Raw genomic sequence first — 15,275 nt, forward strand, 5'->3', positions numbered from 1 at the left:
CTACTAAATCTTTTTCCATGCATTTCATAGTCAATTTCCATGTCAACAAAGGATTCTGTACTCCTGATCATTGGCCCATTTGCAATCCATGCTGTACTAAAACGCACTCACATTTTAATGGTAAGGATACAATTTTAACATAAATACAGAAATACTGTGCTAACCTGAGAACATTTTTATTTAATTCCTTAGACAATTAGTCTGCACAATATGATTCAGTTTCAGTATTAGCAATCTGATGTAATAAAGATTATAAATATGAACTGCTTAGATTAATATAAAGCCTGGGTGCTGGCAATGCAATTATCTTTTGCAATCAACTGCCATTCTTGTTTCATTTGAGATAAGTAGTAAAATGTCTAATAATTTTAATTTCCCTACAAAATATTAGAAAAAAAAGTCAAGCGCAAAGATACATAACAAAACACACAAATAAAACTCTGTTATATTAATAGCAGCGATTATTTCTTTCCTCACAAATTTTAGCAATATTTAGCATTGTAGATATTGATACTAGTATACAAATATCAGAACACAGTGGTTTCTTTCCTTAATTGTTTATACATTTTAAATACAAATGGGCAACATGCCCCCCCCCCCCCTAAATTAGCTATTAACTATTTAGAGAGATACATACTTAAAAGAGTGAGTGTTAAACACTGAACTCTACAATGAGTATTATATACAGTTATTTGAAGGTCCTTTCAACATTTACTGAAGGATACATGAAAAACTACTTATGATTTTATAATTAGTTCTTCATATAATTCATATGAGTAAATTATGCCTACAAAACAAGGATTTGGCAAGCATACCATGATGCAGAAATATAACACAGATCAGTCCTAGCAGGAATTTAGGCAGAGGAATAAGTGTAACATGGCTCTGGGGAAAACTTTACAGTGTTAAACAGATAAGACCACTGAGATATTCAGCAAAGGGTAAAACCACTCTTATATGTAAGGATGTGTATATTGTCATTAATGCAGACTTGAAGAAGTAGGTTTTAAATAAAGGCATGTGTGTAAATTAGGAAAAACATTCTGTATGCAAAGGATGACTTGAAAGAAAGCATTTTGTATTTCCAGACTGATGCTGTGCCTGGAATTCAGTAATGGGGATAAATGATACCATGACACATAAACTAAATGCATTTTCAAGTGTTTCAAATGAAAATATCTTAACAAAAAACAGAAGATATAACTATTATATGTGGCAGAAAATTAGTGTTAGAGTAGATATGTTTACAATAGATTAATTTCTGTTTAAATGGGAAATGGAAGGGTTTGTGAAAATCATGGCTTTGTCTAAAACCCCCTCCCCCCCCCCTTTTTTTTTTCTTTTTCTAATAGAAAAATCTGGACGTATCTGGACATGAATTCTCAATTTGCTGGCACATACCTGAGATAAAACCCAATACTCCATAACCACTTTCAGTCTGCATAGTTTAGTCTAACTTGTTTGGCAGATAAGCATCAATCAAAATCTTAAAGACTAAAGATATTTCCCCAATATATTTACATTATAATGAAAAAAAAAATAATCAATGTGTAGTTTATATATGAATGTAGCTGAACAAAAATAACAGAGGCAGTCATTACATCTGTACTATGGCAAATAGTATAGATGGATAGGAGGGACACACACACATTCACACTCTTCAGGGTGTTTTTTGTGCACGTGGATGATTGACCTTTTTAAAGCACAAACAAAACCCTTCAGATTAGCTCGATTCTGATCCCATAGACTGAATGACTATTCACAGCTTTTACAGCTGCAGTGCATTAACATGAGCAATGCAATGTCGGAACTGACATTTATTCATTAAAATAATACTTAAGCCTAAAGCTCCTCAGGTATTTTTTTTAATCCTTTTCTCATCAGCGTAGCATTTAAACTAGGAGATTACATCAGAATTCTCTTTTGGCTTTCTTGGACTGAGATGTTTTGGACATTTTTGTCATAATTCTGTATGATATCTCAGACTTCAAGATTACTGCTTGATCAGTCATTGTTTAACAATCCTAGTGTAAAAACAGTAATGGTAATAAATTGTGAAACTGTGCTGATCAGAGTGTCTCTGCTTCTTCAGACTTACACAGATCACAAAAAGTTATGAAAACTTTTAGAGAACTCTATTCTAAATATGGAAATCCATTATGCCACCTGTATTTATGTGACACTTTTAGTTCAGTACATAATTAGTGAATTATTTTTATATTTGAAAAACAAGCAAATAAATGTATTATCATATACTTTTGGCTAGCTTTACATTTCACCAGAATAAAATAAATAAATTTAGCTTACTATGTTTATTATGTAATGATTGCAGTGATACAGGTTCATTTCAAATAAATTACCAAACTTAAGGGTTCATTTTTTAAAAGAGAATAATATAAGCATATTGTTACAGAACAAAAGAGTAGAATAAATTGAAACAGAACCAGTTGTTTATAAATAACTAGCAGCTATTTAAATGTGAGCTTCAGCTGATACTTTAAGAACATATTAACAAATACCACACTATAATGCATGAAACATAATTATGCAGAAAATTACCCCTAAATCCATGCTTTTAATTGTAATACATTTGAACTGTAGTGCATATTAATTAGTTTCCACAGTATGTCATAAACTCAGCAATTTTAATAAAAAAATAAATGGAAATGGTTTTAATATTATTTTAAAAATGTACTATATTTATATTCATTTTAGCTTTTTTGTGCACACTGGATAATATAGACACACAGCAAAAGAATCTAAAACCCAGCACATAATACTTTAAACCACTTTTCCCTCCCTTCTTTCCAAAGATACTATTCTAATGTAGTGTCTAAATCTTCCCTCCATCACATCCAAACCCCTTAGGTTAATCCACCAGACAGTTATTTTGAAGCTCATAGTCTATTCCGCTCTGGGTTTGCAGGTCTCTAATAGTCTGTTTTGTTGAAAAGGAATAAAAAAAGAGTTTTATCAAATGTGCAATGGGCACTGATTTCTTGCCCAGTAAGCACTGCACTGAAGGAATGACTGTTACACCTCTGATATAACATCAGCTCCCCCAAACCAAATACTTTTGTGAATACATAAATAAAACTAGTGGATTGATGCAGACAAGTTTAAGACAAGCCATATATGAGAAAAAAAGGGCAAGAACTTTGGCTTATAAGAGAAAACATCTGAAATGACCCCACTATACAATGCATTGCTGACAAACAGAATTTCCCTCCTTCCATGCAGCCCACCTCCCCAGCAGCCCTATCTTTGGCTTTCATCATTGTGTCTACTTAGAGTGGCAGTGACTGTCCAGAGCTCCTGTCACACCTGTATCACACCATCAGAAGAAAAGACTGCTCAGTGATTTTAGCATTTGAAATTATTTTGCTCTAAATTCATTGTAATACTTCTGATGAACAATGCATGGAGAGGGTCCATGCACACTAACATTCAGCTGAAAATATTAACAGAACTTAACACATTAACCAGGAAAAACATATTTGAAAGTAATATTTTTAAAAACTGAAACTTCTCCAAAAGCTTCTGTAAGAAGATATTTGAGACATAGTTTCCTCTTACAAAATATTTTAAAAATTCAAGATTTAAAGTTTGTTTGCATTGGCTTAATCACTCAATATCCCTGTTGTCACTAGCTATGGCTATTGTTATCACTCAGTATCACTAAAATATCCTTATTTCAGATAACATATCTTAACTAGATTAAATCATACTAGTTTATAATTTGGGGAGTAGTATGGACTGGATTTTATTTTTTAATCTTGACTACATATAATAAATAATTTATGCCAAAATGCAAATATGATGTGGTTTTATCTCATTACAAACTGTATTGTCACAGAAGTGATTGCTTATAACTTGTTCCAAACTGGATCTATTCAGCAAGAGATCAATCCTGACATCTGAAGAATCACAATATGTTAGCATCATACGACAAAATTATTCTTGCTGCAATTTCTGAATGTTATTACATCCAGCTACAGCTTTTAGTCTAAATTGCCTGACAAGCACTGTGCATCAGTACCTAAGAAAATCACAAAAGCAATGATTTATTTCAAGCAATGATATTTTACAAGTCAAAAAATATTTTTGAAAATTATTAAATGTTTATACTTAATGTTAACTTTAACTGTTTAACTATAAATGCGTGCCTCATAAGGTACAGAACCCCTATATACTTAATTTTGCAAAGATGGAATGAAAATTCAACATTTTAGGACTTCAAATAGAGTAGAAGCTATCCTTCAAACTTTATGAACTTAGATGAGCTTTATTTTTGCAGTTTCCTGACTGATTTAAATAAAGGACTCAGCCAAGAGCAGATGTGGAATGCTGCAATGGCAGTGGGGGCAGGGGAGCTGAGAAGTAACATTATTTAGTTGGTTTTCTTGTTCATAGCCTAAAGAATAAACTCTTTCACTGAATGCAGTACTCATGACTCCTTCAGAATTTTCAAGGCTAATTATTTAACAAATGCTTTAATAAGCTATTCAGACATTAGGCTGTAAAATATATTCAAAACCCAAAATTGGAAGAAATTTAATATTCTATAAGACAGAAAAAAATTCTAAGTAACAACATCACAGTTTCAATGTGATTCCATGAAAATGTATTTTTTAATGTGTGCATTTAGGAATCTATATGCAGAAAAATACAACAGTCTTCATGTAAAAAAAATCATGAAAAATCTAAATATATTGCAAATTTTATTCTTGAGATAGTAGCTTGGCAAAGCGTTGTTCTAGAAAAAAAAAAAATAGCATTGTTGCCTTAAGTATGAGCATTTGAAATTTAACTTTAAAGGTAACACAGCATCCATTCAAGGTTACATCCACCAGCAGGTGTTATCTTTCAGGATGCTTATATGCCAAACAGAACTGTTAGAGAAAATGAGAATACACACTGCTTTAGTGTATCTGAAGACTGGAAACCAAATGAAATTCATATGGGTTCATGCCCTATTTAGGAGATGTATTTTTAAAGGGGACTTGGAAATAATTAATACGGTCTTAAAAGACAACATGCACGCACCATATGCCACCACTGGATAATGAAGTATTTAATAACATGATACTCTGAAAGACTGGAAGTTATATAGTCTGGATGAAGCTTGAGCTGGCAGGGTGTTTTGGTGCTGCTCTCTGTGGGTGTGGGTATATGTGCGTAAGGGAAGCGAGAAGATCCCAGCAAAGGCTTGCACTGAAACCCTGCGCCATAGTGGGCAGAATTCTAGTAGGCTTTCCAGGAAGAATTTGTCTTCCTATTTCAGTGCTTCGCATGAAAGCCAGAGAGAAAGAGTATTACAAACAATCTTGGAAGACAAAAAAAGCGGGTTTGAGTTTGGTTTTGGTTTTATTGGGGTGGGGGGATGGGGGGTGGGGAACCTCAATAAACAACCACAGATAAAACATGAAAGACATTAAATCTTACTCCGCCTGGCACGCCTTACCTAGCAGCCTAGGCCTGCCAGAGCACAGGTTCATGCCGTTCCCCACACGGTTCATTGCTGGATTTTGAGGGAGTTCTTTTTATGAGAGCTTTTTTGGAGTATTTTTGGTCAAAGATTTTCAGAACTGTTTATATTAGTAAGTTTACTGGGCAAGAAAAAGAGAGAGACCTAGAGACCTATAATTTGCTGGCTCAGATACTAAAGAAGATACAATATCAGGTAATTGCCCTATTGTTTTAATATATAAATATTAAACCATAGAGGAAAGAATGAGACACCCCCATCCCACAACAGCAAGTCCCTTGTGTTTACTGTGGGAAGCTTAAGTACAAATTTGTGATTTGAATTTCTAACATGTCTTTTAGTCAAACAACTGTTTTCAGGAAATCTTGTCCTGCCCCTGGGCTCCCGTAGTATGGTTATTTTCCAGATAGTCCTAAATAGAAATTGAAGATTTTCAGCCTTATCCAGGTTTAATTTCCTAATCCTTTCCTTTCTTGATATGTTTCTAAGTTTCTAATCTGTCTTGAAGCAGAGACCCACTCCTGGACTTTGTCCATTTTTTTTGTTTTTCTCCTCTATCTACTTTAAAAAAGCCCACAAAGGCCGCAGACAGTAATACTTTCATTACTTGTTCATACTGTTGTGCTCCTGAGAAAGCCTTTCTGGCTCACATCAACCTTTCCTCTCTCAGTGTGGGGGGTTAAGCAGTCAGTCCCTTTCACTCTAACACATAGTGGTTCTGCTCCGACAATGGAAAATGTTGCAACCTTATGATTTTTTATTTTTTTTTTTTTTTAATATTTGCTAACAGCAAAATCATTAAAATTGGCCATGGAAAAGGTTCTTAAATAGCTGGATTTAAACAAATTTGTACATACCATCTTTCTTTTTAGGAAGTGTAAAGCCTATAATGAAACATAACTGCAGGGTTGGTAAAATGCTGAGATTATAAACTGTTTATGATGATAACTTATTATACAAAATGCATTTTGCCATCACCCCTTGTAAACAACTACCAAGCTGATTCATTGGTCTTTTTATCTAACTGTCATATCAAGAAAAAAAACATTTTAGAAATCATAAGTTCTGTGAGGTGCTTTCCAGAGTCAATGTGCTCTGTTGAATTAAGAAACTGCTAGAAGATCAGTGGGCTACAGTGGAGGAACAGGAAATAAAGCAAACTTGACTAAATGTGTTTGCTTAGTCAGAATCTCATGTTTTTTCTAGAAAGCTGACTGGAAAATAATATAAATGCACACTGTAATAACATTTGCAATGTGAATATAGTTACATATTTTGTACACTCAAATGCACATCTTATAAATTATTCCAATATGTTCTTTCCACTTGAACTTTTTGAAAATATGTCTATGTAGAAACTTAGTATTATAGACTAGATTTCACTGCAGACAGACCAAGTCAGTCATTTCTGGGCCCATCAGCAGCATCAATTGCATTTCAGAAAGATGATGGTCACCAGCAAGCTACTAATGCTCATCCTTCTAGTTTTGATGATACATTAGATATTTTGTTGGTGAATCATTATTATTACATTTTTTAATTTCCCTTTTTTTTAATTTTTTTTAAAAAAAGATAGAAGGAGTTGAGACAAGCTAATAGCTTGGTGCTTACCATATTCTTGACAGATCCATGAAACTAAGGAAGTGTACCCAGTTCAAGGAGCAGTTTAACAATTAAAATACAACTCTGCATACTGTTACACACTGCATATACGTTTACATCAACTGTACATCATGAATGCAAGTCCTGTCAATCAGAATCTCTCCTTTCCTATCTTTCTCCTAGCTATGATCCACCAAACTTGTTTCTTCTGTTTCCTTTTTAATTATAACTTATTTCATATTTAGTGCATGTGTCTTTGTCCTCAAAATGTGTTTCAGTTATCATACCTGCCACAAGAACCTTAATGAAACTTGCTCTTACTCTTGCTCTTACACTTCATGGTATATCAACAGTCTTGTTATTTGTCCTTCAATATCAAGGATTCACCTTGCACATCCCACTTACAAGTGATTTCCTTCTCAATGTTGTCAAGGGCAGTTAATTATTTATAGTTAACAATGTCATATTGTCTCCTTCTGATCTATTATGTATTAATCATAATACTGTTATGAGTTCTTTGTCACCCTTACATAGTGAGCTATTTAGGGAAAGAAGAGTTTTTCTTCATTATACAAACACCTGTTAAGTGGGGTCAGGACAAGAGCTCCTTCTATTGTGACAATCGAAATATAAGATTATACAATTATGTAAGTAAAATGTATTTTGTTTTGATGCATCATTTTGGGGTGCATACTTTATATAACAGGCAAGATTCATACCAAAAGGTCACTCCAAGACAAGAGGAGACATTAGCTCTTTTCCTCGATAGATGTTCTGTGGCCTATGGTTAAACGGATTAGCTTCACCAAATTAATATTACTCCTAAATATTAAATTCTCAATTGCTATTTAAAAATTACTTTAGCTGTAGCAACACTTGCAAAATACAATCCATAGATAATCCGTGAGTTGCACTACCATATTATGACAATTAAATTAATATAAGTATTGCATATTAATATAATAATGAAATGGCAATTATTCTCTAACATGAATATAGCATTTTTACTTTCTAGGGTTCTTCTCATTTGCAGGAAATTAAGTCATTCCAGTATTCCAACAGTAAAATGAAATACAAGCTATTTTGGGGGTTTTTTTTCCAATAATTGTGATGTAATTTTAAATATTAAACAAAGGGTAAAATAGGTAGAGAACTGTTAATTACTTCATCCATTTAATCAAATCAGAGTAAACAGTCCAGAAGCAATGAAATACTATCTCAGAGTGAAGAACCCTGTTATAATCTGTGTTTCTTTCCTATCATTGGAAGCATACAGTAAAGAGTGTGATATCAATTGGCTGAAATCATGGGAAGGTTTGAAACTATTGCATGTGGAGATACCTGAAACACCTGTGCAGGGAATGACTCTACCATGGTATGAGGCAATAAATGAGATTTACTTGCAAAACCACAGAGTGTAACTCAGTGTACACTTATATCACCTCTTATGCAATTCACCCCCTTGGGGACTGACATCAAAGAGCTGTCATACACAGGTCAGTTAGTGGCACTTTGAGAAGAGCTTTATTTCTGATAACTAGCTTTAAATTCGTAACTGGACTTAGTGTCAAGGAGCTTAATATAGTCTATGAGGAAACTCCCACAAGATTGTCAGACTGGCCATCAGTATGATGGAGGGAACATATACACATGAGGCACAGTCATGTTGCAGGGCGACAGAGCAGGAAAAGAAATTTTAACTAAATGCTTATGTACCATTCTTGAAGGGCATCTTGATGGATGTTTCTATTTTCTGAATCTTGGTTAAAAAAATTATCTGCTAAGAGCTGAGGAAGAGGCCACTTGTGCAAATCAGATCAATCTCTATATTTATGACCTGTGAAAGATATCATTAATGAAGTGATTGATATTTTCCCCGTACAATTTCCTGAGTAGTTTGTATAATGCACAAAAGCTGGCTCTGGGGACAGAGGGTGGAGGAAGGAGGTATATCATGTTTAACACACAAGCCTCTGAGTTTTTAGAAAACTGAAAAATAAAACTGATGATTGATTACAGATGCTTCCTTGCAACTTTCAGTTTGAAATGTCTTAGTATATTAAAACTATGAGAACATTCCTTAAAACTTATGCCTGTTATCCACCTAAGCTTGAAATTAAGAAAATTATTACTTCCTTTAGAATGTTTTTCACTAGACATACAAATTAACTTTTATCCCCATCACAATTTGCTTTCACAGCTGGTCTTTTGACTTCTAATCCTCAGTTTGGTTCCTGAGCAGAATACACACCTCAGGTTTTTTATTTAGTATTCAGTCCCCTTCCCTAAACCCCATCAGAAACCAACGTTTGAAAACTAGAATTGGAAAGTATAAAAGAGTATTTTAATTGTTCATTAAAAGCCTTCTGTGCAATTTTTTTGAGTACCCCCTTCTATGAACGTTCTTCTCACACAAAGGTAATTTTGCAATCTTTTCTACTTCAGTTTTCAGAAGTGTTTGCCTACTGTAATAGTCTATACCTAACATATAAATGAAAAGGTTTTCTTCCTAAGCACTTAATTTATATAACTGTGTTTTTCTCTCTCAAGATGGACTAATGTGTGTGGACTAAAGAGAGATGATAAAATACTCTGAATAAAACTTATACTCAAAGTTCATAAAACAAAGAAATAAGTACAATGTGGTTTGGGTTGTTTTTTTTCTTTCTTTTTATCAGAACCCAGTTATCAATACGTACATAGAATTCAACTATAATGATAGCCTTCTGTAAAAGTCTGTGGTGGTATTGCAAGGAAAAGGACTTTAAAATTTGATATTTCAAAATAAAAAAAGTAAGCTTAATTATACATTCTTTGTTAGTGGCAAATAAAGACATGCAAAATAAAATGAGAACAATGTATGAGAGATAATGGGTTTCACATACTTTTCAAATCTAACTTTTAGTTATACAGAATATACCAAGAAATACATACATAAAAAATATTGAACTATCAAATTAGTGAGTTATTATAATAGTCACTTTCAATAAGACACATTAATTTCAGTTTTGTTCTTTGTTTCAGTTTATTAGTTCTTCCTTTCCAACAGCAATTACCAAACTAGAGCAATAATACAAACACATCATGTTACTTTATGCTATGTGAAATATGTATGCAACTTGTCAACTTCTTTCAGGTGATGAATAGTGATCCACAAGAAGTGAATATTTTCCTTAGTTATTTTAATGGATATTTTTCTTTTTCAGCAGCTCAAAAACCATGTTTTAATTTTCATGATTCAGTTATTAATCTTTCATTTGAACCAGAAATCAGGAATTCAAGAAAAATTGCCCATTCTTTTAGATTCAACATTTGATCAACTTCAAAAACTCTATCATGTAGAGAAAAAAAAAATTGTATTTTAAGTATATGTTCTTTGATAATTATTTCCCGGTTGTTTTATCTAGGGGTTTTTTGATTTTTTGTTTTGGTTTGGGGTTTTTTGTTGTTGTTGGTTTGGTGGGGTTTATTTTAAGTGTAGCTCTTGAATAAGCATAATGCCTACAGCATTTCTGCTTTGCTCCTCCAAAGGAAGTATGGGAGCTGAAACTTATTAATGGTGAAGGGGCTGTGCTTTACATTGTGCCATTGGACATGCCAGGCCCTAAATGACCAAAAGTACCATAGAGGCATTTAACTCGGTTTGAGGTCTAGAAAGGAAAACCATACATTATTCAGAGATGTCTGGAACTCAAGGGTCAGGAAGACAGATAGCATTAAAAAGTGCAAAATTAAAGGAGTCTTAGTTCTAGCATGGATGCAGTACCTTCAGAAAAGATGAAAAGTGCAGAATAACAGTAATGGAAACTTTATTTATTGACTAAAAACACCGTAGTACAAGATTGCTGTCTTAGTGAGCTATTGGATAATAATGATCTTCAGATGCAATTGACCTGGATGAATTTAAACTCACAACCTGGAGGTGACAAACCATATATCCCACTATGAGTTCTTGAAGAGAGCAATTTGGCTTTGGGAATTACCTTTTTGAAATACATAAAACATAATCATGTTTGCAAGGCTTAAAAAGGGATCACACAATAAATGGTAAAAGCTTTGTAAAAAATGTTGATTTTCAGCAACTTTTTTTTTGATATAGAGAAAAAGATTGACAAATTCATAAATGGCCATCATAGAACAGAACAATTAGATGTTTGGTCTTGAAAGTTATGAAGAGGATACAAATTGAGATGCATTCATAACGCCACCAGCTAAATTCCAGTTATTTATATTATACAGCTACTCAGAAATACTTCAAAACTTCAAAGCAAAATATTTTTTTAAAGAATGCAATACAAACAGTCTGAATGAGAAGCATTTTGATGAACATCACTTCAGACTGCCTGTTATACACTTCTGTAACTCCTAAAAAAGGTTCATAGAAGAAAGCTATCTTCCCCTTCTTTCTTTCTTTCTTTCTTTTTTTTTTTTTTTTTAATCTCTTTTTATCTTGTCATTGCCATTACCTCCTGGATTTCCCTGGCTGCAAGTCTGTGCAGGACTCTCTTCACCCAGATTACAGTTATAGCATTCGAGCTCTAATTTTACTCAAAATAGTTGACAGGTTATAAGAAAATAAACAAATTGGGATCTCTGTTTGAACTGAATTATGGGAATAACATTTGTTGCCTTATTGGACAACTAAAGATGTTTCTCCCAAGTGTCTTTAATATGATGTAGAAAAAGTGGCAAATGTACAAAAACAAAAACAAAGACAACCACAACCCAGACAACAAAACTTCCAGCTACCATCCATTCACTCCTATCTACTTCTATAAATATCTTTGTAGAAATACAAATGATTATGTTCTGTATCTATTTTAATAAGTAAAAGAAGTTATACTAAAAGAGTCACTGCAGGAAAAGCTCCAAACTTAAGGACATCTTGAGGAGAAAGCTTTTTTGGCTGTGCTTTTCTTTTAACATAAAAACATTTCCAGCATAATTACTCTCAGGACTTTAAAGGGGGTAATGAATCATTTCTGAAGCTGGGAAAGTATCAGGGTTAAGAAGGACTTTCTCAAACTCATGGGTTAACACTGTAATTTGATCCAGCAATATCCAGTCTTCTACTGGGAAAGCCTGGGTCTTCTGATTGACTCCTCCCTTGTAAAGTATGGCAGTATCTTGACGAGTGTTGCTAAATTCATAGAATCATAAAATCATAGAATGGTTTGGGTTGGAGGGGACCTTAAAGATCATTTACTTCCAACTCCAACACCTTCCACTGGATCAGGTTGCTCAAAGCCCCATCCGATCTGTCCTTGAAAACTTCCAGGGATGGGACATCCACAATTTCTCTGGGCAACCTGTTCCAGTGTCTCACCACCCTCACAGTAAATAATTTCTTCCTAACATGTAATCTAAATCAACCCTCTTTCACCTTAAAACTGTTATCCCTTGCCCTATCACTATCCTCCCTGATAAAGAAACCTTTCCCATTTTTTCTGTAGGCCGCTTTTAAGTACTGGAAGACCACTATAAGGTCTGCCCAGAATCTTCTTTTCTCTATGCTAGACAACCCCAAGTCTCTCAGCTGGTCCTCACAGGTAATGTGCTCCATCACCTGGACCATCTTCATTACAAACCCTCTGGTTACATGTAGTTACGAGAATGCTTTCTGTGGGACTGATTCATGCTTGTTTTCTGCCAGACCACAAATGGGAGGCCCTGCAAAAACAGGGCACAGAGCAGAGAGTTAGAGGGTGGTTGCATGCCAGGATTCACATCCAGGGGACCTTTGGGAGGTCAAGTGTCCATACAAGAACTGCTGACTTTACAAAACACTCTGATGGGCCTTGCAGGGCCAAGCCGTTGCCATGGGGATCAGGAGACAATCGATGCCACTCATACTGGTGTAATATCCCTCTTACCAGGCAGGCTTCAAAACCAAGGTTCATTTAAAGTATAGTTCTATATTGGTATTAGGTAACTTGTCCACCTTGAAAGCACAAACAAGACTGATGCATTACAAAATAATTTTGGGTCCTCTACAGTTTTAGTGAATAAAAAAGAACAATGATACCCATTTTACATAGTTTTGTTTAATGAACTTTCTCTAGATGTGTGTTTAAAACACTCCTAAAACGGAACTATAAATTTGTATATATAAACAAAAATCTAGGTCTTGCTTCATCTTTCTCATCACCCATTTTCATTTATCAGGCTTCTTATAACTATGCCTCACCATGCTCCACACTGAAATAAGTTTTACAGGAGCACTTTTACAAAAGTAACTAACTATATTCCATAGTCCTTGGCTGTTGTGTAGTATAGAAATTTTCACCAGTGCAGACAGGTATTTCAGAACACCATGCTAGCTACCTTCCTTTCAGGATTAAGGCTGATAGTTTTATCTTCTTGTGGAGTCCTCTTTCTTCACTAAATTTCAGTGCTTGACTTCACATATCATGGCTGAGAAGCTTGCCAAAATTTTATTCCTGAATTTTATTGAAGAGTTACCTGAGATGATCATTATCTTGGTCTGATTATATTGAATTAATCTACTTCAGCATGAACAACCATTGTACAATGCCAGTTATTATGTTCCTATATCCAATTTCTTTAGTTGGCTGAAATGGACAGAATTTGACCCTTTCGGCCTCCAGAGAAAGTTCAGTACTCCAAATGATTTAGCCTGCATTCTTACTGAAAATTGATGGTGCCAGCTGACCCATCATCTCTGATCAGATAGCTTATATTAAAACAAACAAACAAACAAATAAAAACCAAGTTCTCTTCAGGAAGATTTACATGTACAACAAATGAGAATACCAGATAAATCTGAAATGAAAACTTACACATGAAAAATATTTAAGGCATAAGTTATATCTATCAATTTGTCTTTAGAAAAATTTTACTGATTTCTTCACATATGTTGGAAAATGATCATTTAACCTTGCCTGACTTTCGCAGCGCGTCTGCTTGTTCTCATTTATTTATTTGTGCCAGTATCACTGTTGTTTATTGTTAAACAAGTAAAACTTCCTTTTCTACACATTTCAAGGTCACAAGCAGCACTTAAAAAGCATGGATACCAAACAGTGTTCTATCCTTCAGACATGCAAGTTGCCCTACTATAAATTTTTAATAGAAACTTCAGCTGAAAAAACTCAGGTCTTTATTTTAATTTCATTTCATTTCTAATTGCTTGGTGTCTTGTTTCAATGTATCTGACAGACAATGATTGACGGTTGACTGTGAAAAACGCTGATCAAACCTTATCCTAGATGGCTGGACCCCTTTCTTTTCCTATAATGCAGACTTATGCATAATAAGGCAAAACATGATGCCTTCCAGCATTTTCCTATAACCCCCTCTTTTCATTTGCTCTCATAAACAGTCTCAGTAATGAATTGTCAGTCTTTCAATTTACAGAACAGTAAAATAGCAAATGTTTTGGGTTTGGTTTTTTTTTGTTTTTTTTTTTTTTTTTAATGAAATGGCACCCTAGAATAATGCAAATGTTTCATTGACATTTTTTGATAGAACTTCAATGAGAAACAGATACTTGGGGAGACCTTTGCTTTCACCAAGCATTTCATTCGACAAATCACTAAATTCTCTCTCATGAAATCATCATTCCCCGTAAACTTCTCAAATAAAACCCAGTGGGATTTTCAGCCAGCTTTCAAAGCATGTTATCACTCAATATGTGTTGTGGCTTTACCAAAGCTCTGAAAGTCACCCAAGGTATCTAGAGATATCTTCTGTTCTGCCCGTGCTTTACAATCACCAAGCACTTGTATAGTGCACAGCAAACAAATGTAAAATACAAATGTTATGGACTTGCCACATGGTAGACACTTCTTTTTCTAGTCTGTGTTTCATTAATTCCTCCAGTATTAGGAAAGCTTCACAAAAGTTTAGTAATCCCTCCACTAAAACAGACACTCTATAGTAGCACAAAAATTTTCTTTAATAATTTCTTGCAGCTTCAAAGGTGTCTTCAATATTTTTATAACTGAATTTTCATTTGAGTCAATGTTCTTTACATCATCAGGGTATAGACACAGATGCAAATACTGAGAAAATCTCTTTCTCACATAAAGTATCTCTACACAATAAATTTGATGAACATTTACAGAGTTCAGTCAAATCTCAACAATGTTAATATTAATTAATTAAGCTGTGCTAGAAATTAGTAACTGCTTTCCCTTCCCAAGTCTTGGGAGACTTTTTATGA

General features: G+C 34.0%; 1 protein-coding gene across 1 annotated transcript in view; it reads right to left on the reverse strand.

The window, feature by feature from the left end:
- Positions 1 to 15,275, reverse strand: part of IL1RAPL1 (interleukin 1 receptor accessory protein like 1) — a 767,014-nt gene that overhangs the window by 244,162 nt on the left and 507,577 nt on the right. The window lies entirely within an intron of this gene.

The sequence above is a fragment of the Falco biarmicus genome, chromosome 2 (genome assembly GCF_023638135.1).
Source record: "Falco biarmicus isolate bFalBia1 chromosome 2, bFalBia1.pri, whole genome shotgun sequence".
Lineage (NCBI taxonomy): Eukaryota > Metazoa > Chordata > Aves > Falconiformes > Falconidae > Falco > Falco biarmicus.